At 43.1% G+C, this 14461-nt stretch overlaps 1 protein-coding gene across 1 annotated transcript in view; it reads right to left on the bottom strand.

Moving 5' to 3' along the window:
* Window positions 1-14461, bottom strand: part of nphp4 (nephronophthisis 4) — a 402509-nt gene that overhangs the window by 62488 nt on the left and 325560 nt on the right. The window lies entirely within an intron of this gene.

The raw sequence follows: 14461 nt of genomic DNA, 5'->3' as shown, positions 1-14461 counted from the left end.
CATCAAGGAGTATCAAACCAAAGAAGGTGAATAGAATTTTTGATAAAATTATGACACATTTTGAAAGACAAATGGTTTCCAATGGAAAGAAAGACAGTTATCAGACAACACTGATAATTGGCATTAAAGTCAGCAGGAAGCACAGGGAATTTTGTTTTTTGATCCTGCGAGTTGCTATGATCTGGAATAGTCTCTGAAAGAGCAATGGGAGCTAATTCAATAAAACTTTCAAAACACAACTAGATAAATATTTTAACAGGAATAAATTGCAGGGCTATAGAGAAGAAATTGGGGAGTGGGATAAATGAGATAACTCTTTCAAAGAGCCATGGTGTCTGAATGGTCTCCTTCTGTGTTGTAAAAGTCCATGATTCTATGCCTCAGGCTTTTAGAGTAATTGAATAGATACTGAGAAACGGATCACGCTTCTAAACTATCATGAGTGAGAGCCACACTGAGATAATGGAGACATTCAGAGGAAAAAGAATTACAGGAAAATGCAGATAGACAATGAGAAAATAATTGCACAGAGATATGATCTCCGTGGAAACCAGTAAACCTTTTCTGAAATATATCTAAAATCCCAGTAACTGAAAGAATGAAGCCACAAGATTCTACTGTCCAAGCCAACCAAATGTTTCCTGGACAAGGATCAAACAAAACAAATAGTAAATACTCTCTTAGACACTCTAAATACTCTAAAATCCACAACCAATGTAAGATAAATATAAATTAACAGGAAGATTGATTATAAAGTATAAATTACACATTAAATGGCAAATGCAACTTAGATGGATCTTACAAATTTGGATAGTTGATCAAATCTCAGCCAAATCCTTCAAAATTCTGTTTTCCTAAACTTAGTTAAAATTCACACAACACCAGGTTATAGTCAAACAGGTTTATTTGGAAGCACTAGCTGTTGGAGTGGCACTTCGAAAGCTAGTGCTTCCAAATAAACAAGTTGGACTATACTCTGGTCATAGTCATAGACATGTACAGCATGGAAACAGACCCTTCGGTCCAACTCGTCCACACCGACCAGATATCCCAACCCAATCTAGTCCTACCTGCTAGCACCTACCCCATATCCCTCCAAACCCTTCCTATTCATTTACGCATCTAGATGCCTCTGAAATGTTCCAATTGTACCAAACTCTACCACTTCCTCTGGCACCTCATTCCATACATGTACCACCCTCAGTGAAAACGTTGCCACTGAAGTCTCTTTTATATCTTTCCCCTCTCACCCCAAACCTATGCTCTCCAGTTTCTGGACTCCCTCACCACAGGGAAGAGACCTTGTCCATTTATCCTATCCATACCCCTCATGATTTTATAAACCTCTATAAGATCATCCCTCAGTCTCCAACGCTCCAGATTTCTGAACCCTTTCAAGTTGCACAACATCCTTCCGATAGGAAAGTGACCAGAATTGCACGCAATATTCCAAGTGGCTGAACCGATATCCTGTATAGCAGCAACATGACCTCCCAACTCCTGTACTCAATCCTCTGAACAACAAAGGAAAGCATACCAAATGCCTTCTTCACTATTCTATCTACCTGCTACTCCACTTTTAAGGTGCTATGAACCAGCATTCAAAGGTCTCTTTGTTCAGCAACACTCCCTAGGACCTTACCGTTAAGTGTACAGGCCCTGCTAAGACTTGCTTTCCCAAACTGCAGCACCTCACATTTATCTAAATTAAACACCATCTGCCACTTCTCAGCCCATTGGCCCATTTGATCAAGATTCCGTTGTAATTTGAGGTAAGCTTAGCTGTCTACTACACCTCCAATTTTGGTGTCATTTGCAAAATTACTAACTATACCTCTTATGCTCACATCCAAATCATTTATATAACTGATGAAAAGTAGTGGACCCAGCACCTATCCTTGTGGCACTCCACTGATCACAGGCCTCCAGTCTGAAAAACAACCCTCCGCCACCACCCTCTGTCTTCTACCTTTGAGCCAGTTCTATATCCAAATGACTAGTTCTCTCTGCATTCCATAAGACCTAATCTTACTAACCAGTCTCCCATGGGGAACTTTGTCAAACGCCTTACTGAAGTCCACATAGGTCACATCCACCTCTCTGTCCTCAACAATCCTCTTTGTTACTTCTTCAAAAAACTCAATCAAGTTTGTGAGACATGATTTTCCATGCACAAAGCCATGTTGACTATCCCTAATCAGTCCCTGCCTTTCCAAATACATGTACATCCTGTTCCTCAGGACTCCCTCCAACAACTTGCCCATCACCGATGTCAGGCTCACCGATCTATAACTGGCTTGCCCTTACCACCCTTCTTAAACAGCGGCACCACGTCAGCCAATCGCCTGTTGTCTGTACTTCACCTGTGAGACAAATATCTCAGCAAGGGCCCCAGCAATCACTTCCCTCGCTTCCCACATAGTTCTGGGGTACACCTGATCAGGTCCTGGGGATTGATACACTTATGTGTTTCATGACATCCAGCACTTTCTCCTCTGTAATATGGACATTTTTTCAAGATGTCACCATCTATTTCCCTACTTTCTATATCTTCCATGTCCTTTTCCACATTAAACACTAATGTAAAACACTCATTTAGTATCTCCCTCATCTCCTCGGCTTCACAAAAAGGCCGCCTTACTGATCTCTTGTGGGGGGGGGGGGGGGGGGAGCTATTCTCTCCCTAGTTACCCTTTTGTCCTTAATGTATTTGTAAAATCCCTTTGGATTCTCCTCAACTCTATTTGCCAAAGCTATCTCATGTCCCATTTTTGCCCTCATGATTTCCCTCTTAAGTATATACTCCTACTGCCTTTATACTCTTCTAAGGATTCACTCGATCTATCTTGACACATGCTTCCTTCTTTTTCCTAACAAAACCCCCAGTTTCTTTAGTCATCCAGCATTCTCTATACCTACCAGCCTTCCCTTTCACCTTGACAGGAATATACTGTCTCTGGACTCTCATTATCTCATTAACTCATTTCTGAAGGGTTTCCACTTTCCAGCCGTCCCTTTACCTGCGAACATCTGCCTCCAATCAGCTTTTGAAAGTTCTTGCCTCAAACTGTCAAAATTAGCCTTCCTTCAATTTAGAACTTCAAGGTTAGATCTGGTCTATCCTTTTCCATCACTAATTTAAAACTAATAGAAATATTGTCGCTGGTCCCAAAGTGGATATTTAATCAGAAATTTTTCTTGTACACACTTAACAAATTCTTCTCCATCTAAACTCTTAACACTATGGCAGTCCCAGTCTATTTGGAAAGTTAAAATCCCCTACCAGAACCACCCTGTTATTCTTACAGAAAATTGAGATCTTGTTCCAAATTTGATCCTCAATTTCCCTCTGACTATAAGGGTCCATAATACAATAAAGTGATCATCCCTTTCTTATTTTGTGTTGTGGGATTTTTAACTTTGTCCACCCCAGTGCAAGACCGGCTCCTCCAGACCATTCCTCAACTTAACCTGAGCCCCAGTCCGGATGGTATTGACCCATCAACAGTGTCTTCAGAACATAGCCATAGAACTCTTTGCACACTCTCAGCTTCTTGATTTATCATACACCTTCTTCAGCCTGCCGAGACTGCACACCAGGATCTTCTAGGTCACTGGGCTCTCTGAGGCATTTTTTTATGATAACACCAGCTTCCACTCCCCAGAAGTGTCGGTTTCCAATTTCTGTTGCAGTCTGAATTTCCTTAGAAACTGCCAGACGTTGTTTCTCAGTGTCCTTTCTGGTTTTTCTATTCAATTAGAAGTTGCCTCAAAAAGGTACAAGCTTTGAAATCACAGATATCATCAGAACGGAGTGACATCAACAGCAGCATAAGAAAAGTGCATCTCTGATGCACAGCTACAGAAAAGGAAAATATTTATTTTGCCCATCAGTGAAGCGACAATAGATCAAATACGCATACATTGTGTTAGTTGGCAGAATGTACTTGCAACTGTGTAATCTCAAACACATTGAAAACATGTATATTTATACAATGCCAACCACAACCTCAATTAGTCCCAAGTAGTTCACAGTCATAGAAATACTTTTGAAGTGAAGTCACAGTTGTAACGTACAAAGCCTGGCAGCCAACCTGTGCACTTCAAGCTTCTACAGACAGCAATGTGATAATAAGATACTGCCAGCAAATGAACAACTCCAAGAACAGATTATCTAACCATCTTCCCTTGATATTCAACACGATTACTAAATTGCTCATTGCCAACTATCCACATTCTGAAGGTTACCATGAAGCAGAAATTCAACTGAAACCAGCCATATAACTCCTGTAGCTACAGCAGGACAGAGGCTGGAGGTTCTGCAGACAGTACCTCTTCAAGCCACCCAACAAGCAACAATAATCATCGTTTCCTCACTGTCTAGGATTGACATCCTCAAACTGCCTTCTTAAAAGAGCACCATGGGCGTAGCTACAGGAGATGGACTGCAGCAATTCAATGAGGGAGCTCACCAGCGCTTTCTCCAGGGCAATTAATGAATGGACAACAAATGCTTGACAAGCCAGCAGTGCCCACGTCGTTGGAAATAAGTTTAAAAAAAACAGATAATCATGAATGAAAATTTTGAATGAAATTTTCCATAACATTTAATTTCATTTTGGCGAATATATATTGGAATAAATGCCGGAGACAGCTTCCCAGCTCTTCAATGAATAGTGCCACTGGGTCTCTCTCTCCTGAGGGAGCAGACAAGAATATTGAATTAATACCACACCTGAAAGCACTGTGGATAGTGCAGCATTCCTTCAGTCCTGCAATGAACACTCAGACTAGTTGAGATGCCTATGTCTGCACAATGTACTGATGCACAACCTGCAGGTTCAGAGTTAAGTGACGAACAGCAGGAAATTCTCACTTAACCCAGATCTCTTGAATTGGCGTTTGTTCAGGCACTCATTTAGTTTAGGTTCCAGCAGACAAGCAATTCAGGATATTTGCTGGGGTTTGCAGAATTTGATCTAATTCTATTAATTGTTGTCATGAAATCAAAGCATCCTCCATCTGCTCAGGCTGAAAAGGAACTTGCAGTAGGAGGGAGAACCAGGCAAAACCACCTTCATAAGTAAAACTAGGAAAAGAGTTTTGGCATACAGAATATAAGGAAAGAAAAGCAGAAGACCAATGGTTATAATCTCTGGATTATTATTGCAGCTGCAGGCAAATTGGCATTGGGTACTTACTGAATAACTAGGAAAGTAGAGACAGTTTTAAACTAAAAAGTGGGATAAGAGAGCAAACATAGATAAATGCAATACATCAAAAAGTAGAGAAATGGTAAGAGAGGATAATAATAAAACAGGAGGGCAAAACGGGGACATGAGATAGCTATGGCAAATAGAATTAAGGAGAATCCAAAGGGTTTTTACAAATATATTTAGGACAAAAGGGTAACTAGGGAGAGAATAGGGCCCCTCAAAGATCAGCAAGGCAGCCTTTGTGTGGAGCCACAGAAAATGGGAGCGATACTAAATGAATATTTTGCATCAGTATTTACTGTGGAAAAGGATATGGAAGATATAGACTGTAGGGAAATAGATGGTGACATCTTGCAAAATGTCCAGATTACAGAGGAGGAAGTGCTGGATATCTTGAAACGGTTAAAGGTGGATAAATCCCCAGGACCTGATCAGGTGTACCCGAGAACTCTGTGGGAAGCTAGAGAAGTGATTGCTGGGCCTCTTGCTGAGATATTTGTATCATCGATACTCACAGGTGAGGTGCCGGAAGACTGCAGGTTGACTAACATGGTGCCACTGTTTAAGAAGGGCAGTAAAGACAAGCCAGGAAACTATAGACCGGAGAGCCTGACCTGGGTGGTGGGCAAGTTGAGGGACAGGATGTACATGTACTTGGCAAGGCAAGCACTGATTCGGGATAGTCAACATGACTTTGTGCGTGGGAAATCATGTCTCAAACTTGATTGAGTTTTTTGGAGAAGTAACAAAGAAGATTGATGAGGGCAGAGCAGTAGATGTGATCCATATGGACTTCAGTAAGGTGTTCGACAAGGTTCCCCATGGTAGACTGATTAGCAAGCTTAGATCTCATGAAATACAGGGAAAACTAGCAATTTGGATACAGGACTGGCTTAAAGGTAGAAGACAGAGGGTGGGTGGTGTAGGGTTGTTTTTCAGGCTGGAGGCCTGTGACCAGTGGAGTGCCACAAGGATCGGTGCTGGGGCCTCTACTTTTTGTCATTTACATAAGAGGTACAGTTAGTAAGTTTGCAGATGACACCAAAATTGTAAGTGTAGTGGACAGCAAAGAGGGTTACCTCAGATTACAACAGGATCTGGATCAGATGGGCCAATGGGCTGAGAAGTGGCAGACGGAGTTTAATTCAGATAAATGTGAGGGGCTGCATTTTGGGAAAGCAAATCTTAGCAAGACTTATACACTTAATGGTAAAGTCCTAGGGAGTGTTGCTGAACAAAGAGACTTTGGAGTGCAGGTTCAGACCTCCTTGAAAGTGGAGTCGCAGGTAGATAGGATAGTGAAGAAGGTGTTTGGTATGCTTTCCTTTATTGGTCAGAGTATTGAGTACAGGAGTTGGGAGGTCATGATGCAGCTGTACAGGACATTGGTTATTCCACTGTTGGAATATTGCATGCAATTCTGGTCTCCTTCCTATCGGAAAGATGTTCTGAACCCTTTCAAGTTTCACAAAAGATTTACAAGGATGTTGCCAGGGTTGGAGGATCTGAGCTACAGGGAGATGCTGAACAGGCTGGGGCTGGATTCCCTGGAGCGTCAGAGTCTGAGGGGTGACGTTATAGAGGTTTACAAAATTATGAGGGGCATGGATAGCATAAATAGACAAAGTCTTTTCCCTGGGGTCAGGGAGTTCACTACTAGAGGGCATGGTTTTAGGGTGAGAGGGGAAAGATATAAAAGAGACCTAAGGGGCAATGTTTTCATGCAGAGGGAGGTATGTGTATGGAATGAGCTGCCAGAGGATGTGGTGGAGGCTGGTACAATTGCAACATTTAAGAGGCATTTGGATGGGTATATGAATAGGAAGGGTTTGGAGGGATATGGGCCGGGTGCTGGCAGGTGGGACTAGATTGGGTTGGAATAGCTGGTTGGCATGGACGGGTTGGACTGAAGGGTCTGCTTACATGCTGTGCATCTCTATGACTCTAAATGAAGGTTGGAAAATGACAGGAGGGACAGAGAGAAAGAAATTTAGGAATACACCAGCAAGCAAGTACATTTTTAATGAAGATAACAAAAAGACAAAATTCAAGGTTCTGTCTGAATGCTTGTTGCATTCAAAACAAAGTAAACAAATTGGAGTGTACATTTGAAGTAACAATTCTGATTTGATAGCTATTACGGAAACACCAATTCAGGATGATAAGGACTGAGTCTTGAATATTGTGGAGTATGTGACATTCATTAGGGTCCATCTATTCAAGAAGGCAGAGAGGGAAAAAAACTAGAAAATATAGTAGTAAAGCTTGATGTTTGTCATGGGAAGCTGCATATCCCAGGAAGCTCAACGTAATAGGGAAGAGTCAGCATGGTTTTGCCAAAAGGAAGTCATGTTTAACCAGTTATTAGAGTGCTTTGAAAAGGCAATACATGCTGTGTATAAAGTTGAAGTTGTGAATGTACTGTATTTGAATTTCAAAGCAGCATTCAATAAGGTTATTGCAGAAAATAAAAACTCATGATAGACAGGGTGAAGATGAGTGGACGATTAGTTGATTAGCGGGTAACAGAGTATGCATAAATGGGTCTTTGATTGGCAGGATCTGGAGTCCTACAGGGGTTGGTGCTGGGGTTTATAAGTTACATTAATGGATTCTATGAGGGGAATGAAGGCACACTAGCTAAATTTGCAGATGACACAGAGAAAGGTAGGAAAGTATGTTGTGAAAAAGACAGAAAGGAAGTTAGAGCTATTTTGAAATAGCTTGAATGAACAAACAAAATTCTGCATATGGAATGTAATATGGGAAAATGTGTAACTGTTCACTTTGGCTGACAGAATAAAAAAAACTGCATTATTTAAATGGAGAACAACTGCAAAGTTCCAAGGCTCAAAGTAAATGAGGTGCTTCGCTGCATGAGTCAAGTTTATTTACAGACATAAGCAAATAATTAGTAAGGCCAATGTTTGTTGCGAGAGAAGTTGAACATAAATGTACAAATATTATTTCAGTCATGCAGGGCTTCTCAAATACTGTGTAATTTTGGTTTCCTTATTTAAAGTGGGGTGTAAATGCTTTGCAGGTGGTTCAGATAGGATTTACTATATTGATACCTGGAATGAGCAGGTTGTCGTATGAGGACACATTTGACAGGCTGAACATGTTTAGAAGAGGTGACATGATTGAAATGCACAAGATTCTGAACATTCATAACGAGGTAGGCATGGCTAACAGGTAACAGAGCATGCTGAGTCCAGAATCAGTGAGTAGCATTTGAAAATTAGGGGCTGCCTTTTCAGGACAGAGATGAAGAAATGGGTAAATTTGGATCTTTGCCTCAAGGCAGTGGAAGTGAGGTCATCTCAGACAGAGGTGGATGTATTTTTGTTAGGGAAGGAATTTGAACGACAAACATATCAGCCTGAATGGTAGGTCAGGCCTGCAGAGCTGAATGGTCTATTTCTGAATTCCTGTAGTGGTTCTGTTCGCCGAGCTGGAAGTTTTGTTGCAAACGTTTTGTCCCCTGGCTAGGAGACATCATCAGTGCTCTGGAGCCTCCTGCGAAGTGCTTCTTTGATGTTTCTTCCGGCATTTATAGTGGTCTGTCCTTGCCGCTGAGCGGCAAGGACAGACCACTATAAACGCCGGAAGAAACATCAAAGAAGCACTTCGCAGGAGGCTCCAGAGCACTGATGATGTCTCCTAGCCAGGGGACGAAACGATTGCAACAAAAACTTCCAGCTCGGCGAACAGAACCACTACAACAAGCACCCGAGCTACAAATCTTCGCACAAACTTTGAACACTTACGGGCGAGAGACACTGAGACAAGCCAGGAAATGGGAATCCTGCGCTAACCGCCTAAGCGCAACATATGAACAACTCCGGTTCCTATAGCGGCAAGGACAGACCACTATAAATGCCGGAAGAAACATCAAAGAAGCGCTTCGCAGGAGGCTCCAGAGCACTGATGATGTCTCCTAGCCGGGGACGAAACGTTTGCAACAAAAACTTCCAGCTCGGCGAACAGAACCACTACAACAAGCACCCGAGCTACAAATCTTTGCGCAAACTTTCTGAATTCCTATTTGAACAACACAAGAGAAGCAGATTTACACCAGATGTACAGGTAAGTTCTAGTTTTTTTTTGTCCTTTAATGGGAATGACAGTGTCATTGGCAAAGCCAGCATTTGTTGCCTAAGTGCCTTAAGCTGAGTGGCTTGCCGAACCATTTCAGAGACAAAAAAAAACTGCAGATATTGAAATGCAAGGTAGACAAGCAGGAGGCTGGGGGAACACAGCAAGCACCAGGTGGTGGAGAGGTCAACATTTCGGGTGTAACCCTTCTTCGCGGAGGAGTTGTTGGGTGCAAGGGGTGCTGCAGATAAAGGAGGCATGGTGGCTGGAGGACAGAGTGGTGAGGTGGGGATAGGTGGAGACAGGCACAAGGTATGACCTGGTTAGTCAATGGGAGCGATGAATCCGATTGGTGAATGGAAGAGAGGGAGATGGGCTGGAAAGGGAGTCAAAGATGGGAAGAGAGGTTATTTGAAATTGGAGAACTCAATATAAAGCCCTCCAGGCTCTAGGCTGCCCAAGCGGAAGATAGGGTTTTGTTCCTCCAACTTGCAGTTTGATTAATTGTGGCAATGGAGGAGGCCAAGGATGGCTATATTGGAAAGGGAGTGAGAAAGGATATTAAAATGGATGGTGATTGGGAGGTCCGGTTGGCCCTTGCGGCCCGACTGAGATGCTCAAAGAAACAGTCCCTTAGTTTACGTTTGGTGTCCCCAGTGTAGAGGGGACTACATCAAGAGCACCAGATACAGTAAACTAGGTTGGAGGAGAGGCAGGTGAACCTCTGTCTCACCTGGAAGGAGTGTTTGGGGCTCTAATGGAAGTGAGGGGGCAGTGTGTGGCAGATTTTGCATCTTTTCTGATTGCAGGGCAAGGTACCTGTAGGTCGGGGGATGGGGGGGCGGGGAGGAGGAGGAGGAGGAGGAGGTGGCGCAAACCAAGCATTGTTGATGGCAATAGTCCTTATGGAAGGCAGTGAGGGTTGGAAGGGGAAGACGTCCTAAGTGGTGGGGTCTAGTTGAAGTTGGTGGAAGTGTTGAAGGATGATGCGTTGGATATGGAGGTGGGTGGGGTGGTAGGTGAGATCAACAGGGACTCTGTCTTTATGTGTTTAGATTAGATTACTTACAGTGTGGAAAGAGGCCCTTTGGCCCAACAAGTCCACACCAACCCTCCGAGGAGCAACGCTCCCACACCCATTCCCCTACATTTACCCCTTACCTAACACTGCGGGCAATTTAGCATGGCCAATTCACCTGACCAGCACATCTTTGGGCTGTGGGAGGAAACCGAAGCACCCGGAGGAAACCCACGCAGACAGCTGCCCGAGGTGGGAATTGAACCCGGGTCTCTGGTGCTGTGAGGCAGCAGTGCTAACCACTGTGCCACCGTGGGTTTGGGAGGTGGAGGGGGCAGTTTAAAGCAGTGGAACAGGGAATGGAGATGATGTGGTGGGGAACTGTCTGAATTACAAAGGGAGGAAAAGCATGTTGTTTGAAATAGGTGGACATCTGGGATGCTTGGGAGTGGAATGTCTTCTCGTCCGAGCAGATGCAGTTGATTTGGGGGAATTGGAAGAACAGGATGGAGTTCTTTCAGGATTCTGGTTGGGAGGGGGCAGTTAAGAGTGAACCATGTTGCTGTGGGTCTGGAAACACATGTAGTTCAGATTCAGTAAGGACGTCAGATTTCTTTCCCTGAAAGACGTTAGTGAATTAGGTGAGTTTTCATAGCAATGATCGTTTCACAGTAAGTAGTACTAGACAAGCATAATATCCCAGATTTATTTATTGAAATTTATTGGTACCGTGGTAGGATTTGGACTAATGTCCCCAAAACATTAGCCTGAGTTCTCTCATAGTGACTTTACCACTACATCGCCTCGTCCCCTAACAACAAACTGTTATCTTTTTCAAAACATGACTGGCATGGTCTTTCAATTTATATCACAGCACATGTCCTTTGCATGCTGATATTGTTCTGATTGAATGGCCAGTCATCCATGGGAACTTAATTTACTTTTTTGGTCAATTCAGTTTTAGTTTGGTGTGCTCACTGGCCTGGATAAACTAAATCTCAATTTGCCTGATTCTACAGATAGCTATGAGCTTTAATACAATGGGTATCAAAAGGTAGAGACAGCAGCTTATGTCCAGGATTGTATTAACAAAATCATGAAGTGAATAATTCACAAAATTGACAACATCAAAATCTCTATTTTAGCACAATGATAGCTATTAAGTTTCAATTGACAAGTCTCACTTGAAGGCGTTCCAGTGTGTCTTATTTCCTCAACCCTGGCAACCTCTATATCTGCTTAATGGGGCATTAAAAAGCACTCCTCTGTCCTTGATTTCTCTGTGTCAATTGTGGCCCAGTAGTAGCAATCCTACCTTTAGGGCTACAAGGCTCCCCTTCAAATCGCACCTGTGAATTGCAAACAAAATTCAAGCTGATGCAGGGGCCGAATGTGTTTGGAACGATAGGAGGTGTCAGCTTTCAGATGAGACAGTAAGCCATGACCCCGTTGGCCAGTTCAGGCAGCTATCATAAACTCCCACAACATTATTTCAAAGAAGAGCATAAGAAGTATTCCAGTGTTCTCGCCTGGAAAGCTCAAACAAAATCACGTTTGTTATTACAGTACTGTATATGGGGGGGTGGGGGGGTCGCAAATTTTTATCTGCTTTAACTTTTATTCCTAAGCTCTGGAATTTTCTTTCATTCTTTAAAATTTACCTCTTGGAACAAACAATGGTCACTTGTCCCAGTACGTGGCTCAGTATCAAAAATGTTTTAACAGGACTTGAGAAGAGTCATGACATTTTATTATGCTAATGTTGCTATTTCACTGAATGTGGTTGTACTGTTGCCTCTGCTTCAACATTTGTGTCACTTCCAACTGCGATGTCAGGCCAGTGCAAACCAGGGCCTTCAAGCCTGCCCTACCATTCTTGCTAATCTGTTTGTCTTTCAAATTCCACAAATTCAAATTCCTTGCCTAACAAATGTTTACCCATCTCTGTCTTTGAAATATTCAATGACCTCACTTCACCTTCAAGACATCCCAGAGCCAGGTCAAGGAAAAGGTTTCGCTGTCACATAACCAAGGTAGGAGAAATTTACAAAGACTTCCCAAGGTGGGGGTGGGGACCCCAAATGGATTGCTTACAGAACTTTGGGGCTGTGAGCTCTGAGGACCACTGTAACCAGGTTATCACAAGCATAATGTACCCGCTCTCACAGCCACAAATCTCACCCCCTCCCCATCTATTCTCACTCTCACACTTTTCACTGAGAAACTCATAATAACTTTCAAGCCTCAAAAAGGGGGTCTCTGAAAAAATGTTGGGAAAGCACTGGTCAGCAGTCCTGTCACTACAGCAGCAGCTTCAAGTGTTCTGTAAAGCAGTGTGGAATCACTGTCACTGCCCCCAGTATCCTGGGAAAGAAAGGCAAGACCGTCTCAAGTAGATTTTTTTCCTCTCTGTCTGATGCATAGCCAGGCTGGCTACCTCACAGCTGGCAACCAAAGCTTTAAAAGAATAAATGTAAACAGAACATTAAAGCTGCAGGAGATAGTGTTTATCCATGGTTCTTAGCGAGATCAATTTTGCTTGCAACATATTGATTGAACGTTTTGTTCCCCTGTGAATGTTTGTGCTCCTTGAGGTGAGGAATCTCAGTGTTGGGAACAGAGCACATCAGCACTGCTTTCAGATCTAAGCACTCCCAGGTTAATACATAGACCTCATTAGCTACAGAGTAAAGCCGCGCTGTGCCAGCAGTGCACTGCACCTCAACCACAGAGCAATCCATCACTTAACTTTCCTTTCCATCTTTTACACCCTACAAAACTCCCAAGCATAAATGCTAATTGGCCGATAGATTGTATTTGATCAGAAGGCCATACCAGCTATGAGAGTAAGACTTCAATCCAGCAACGCATAGTGAGGATCAAAGGATAGTGTGTGACTCCACTACAGTATCTAGTATCCCCAAAAGTGCGTTTTTCTTCCCAATTTAAAGACAGTTGTTCAGCATAAAAATAGTTCATTAATCAACATCCCTGGTCTCCTGTTGGTGAATTGCAAGAGGGAAAGAATGAGCAGCAATGAATTCAAGTGGGTCAATATGTCACAAGTAGGCAGCCTGTATACATAGTTCCATGAGGATTTAAGCTGGACAACTCTGAAAAAGGGAAAAGTGTCCCGATTCCACAATTATTTCACTAATTCTGCAACCAGCTGGATGTTGAATTAACGCTGAGTCAAGATTAGAGTTGTGCTGGAAAAGTACAGCAGGTCAGGCAGCATCCAAGAGGCAGGAAGGCAGGAGCCCTTCATCAGGAATCTTTCCGGATGAAGGGCTCCTGCCCGAAACATTGATCTTCCTGCTCCTCGGATGCTGCCTGACCTGCTGTACTTTTCCAGCACCACTCTAATCTTGACTCTGATCTCCAGCATCTGCAGTCCTCACTTTCGCTTAGTTGAACTAATGCTGCCTACTGATTGTTGAGAACAACAAGGAGGCCAACATTTCATGTGACTAGCTTTACTTAAAGCCAGCCTGCACCCTCCAAGTGGGGAGATGCAATGAAATTGTAGGGATATAAGGAGGCAGGAAATTAAAGCAAAAAAAAAGCCCTGTCTCTGCCATTTGATAAGATCATGATTGAACTTCAGATCAACTCCGTTTTCCCACCCTTCTCCAACTTCCCTTCATTCTCATAAATATGCATCTGTCAGCTTCAGTCTGACACAGTTCTCAACGATTCTCCAACTGAAAGCAACAAATGCTGGGGATCACAGTAGGTAAGGCAGTATCCGTGGAGAGACAGCAAAGCTACTGTTTCGAGTCTAGGTGACTCTTCATCACAGCTGAAGTGAAGTGTGGAGGGGACAGCATTTATGCTATAGTTCTGGGAGGATGATGGGGGTAGTGGGTGTAGGATGCTGGTAGAGAAAAAAAATGTTCATAGTTTACATTAAGTTATTGGAATGTGAGAATGGCAGAACAATGGTATGTCTTCTAGGTAAAAACAAGGACTGCTCCTCTGATGCTGCCTGACCTGCTGTGCTTTTCCAGCACCACTCTAATCTAGACAATGCTGTGTCTCCTGCCTGACTTGAAAAGACAGTAAGTGGGATGGGGGGAGGGGAGGACATGATGTCAAACTAAAAGAATGGAAGGTGTTGAACTCAATA

This window comes from Hemiscyllium ocellatum, chromosome 37 (genome assembly GCF_020745735.1).
Source record: "Hemiscyllium ocellatum isolate sHemOce1 chromosome 37, sHemOce1.pat.X.cur, whole genome shotgun sequence".
Classification (NCBI taxonomy): Eukaryota; Metazoa; Chordata; class Chondrichthyes; order Orectolobiformes; family Hemiscylliidae; genus Hemiscyllium; species Hemiscyllium ocellatum.
The sequence above is the reverse complement of the archived record's forward strand: the minus strand, read 5'-3'. Positions and strand labels throughout refer to the sequence as shown.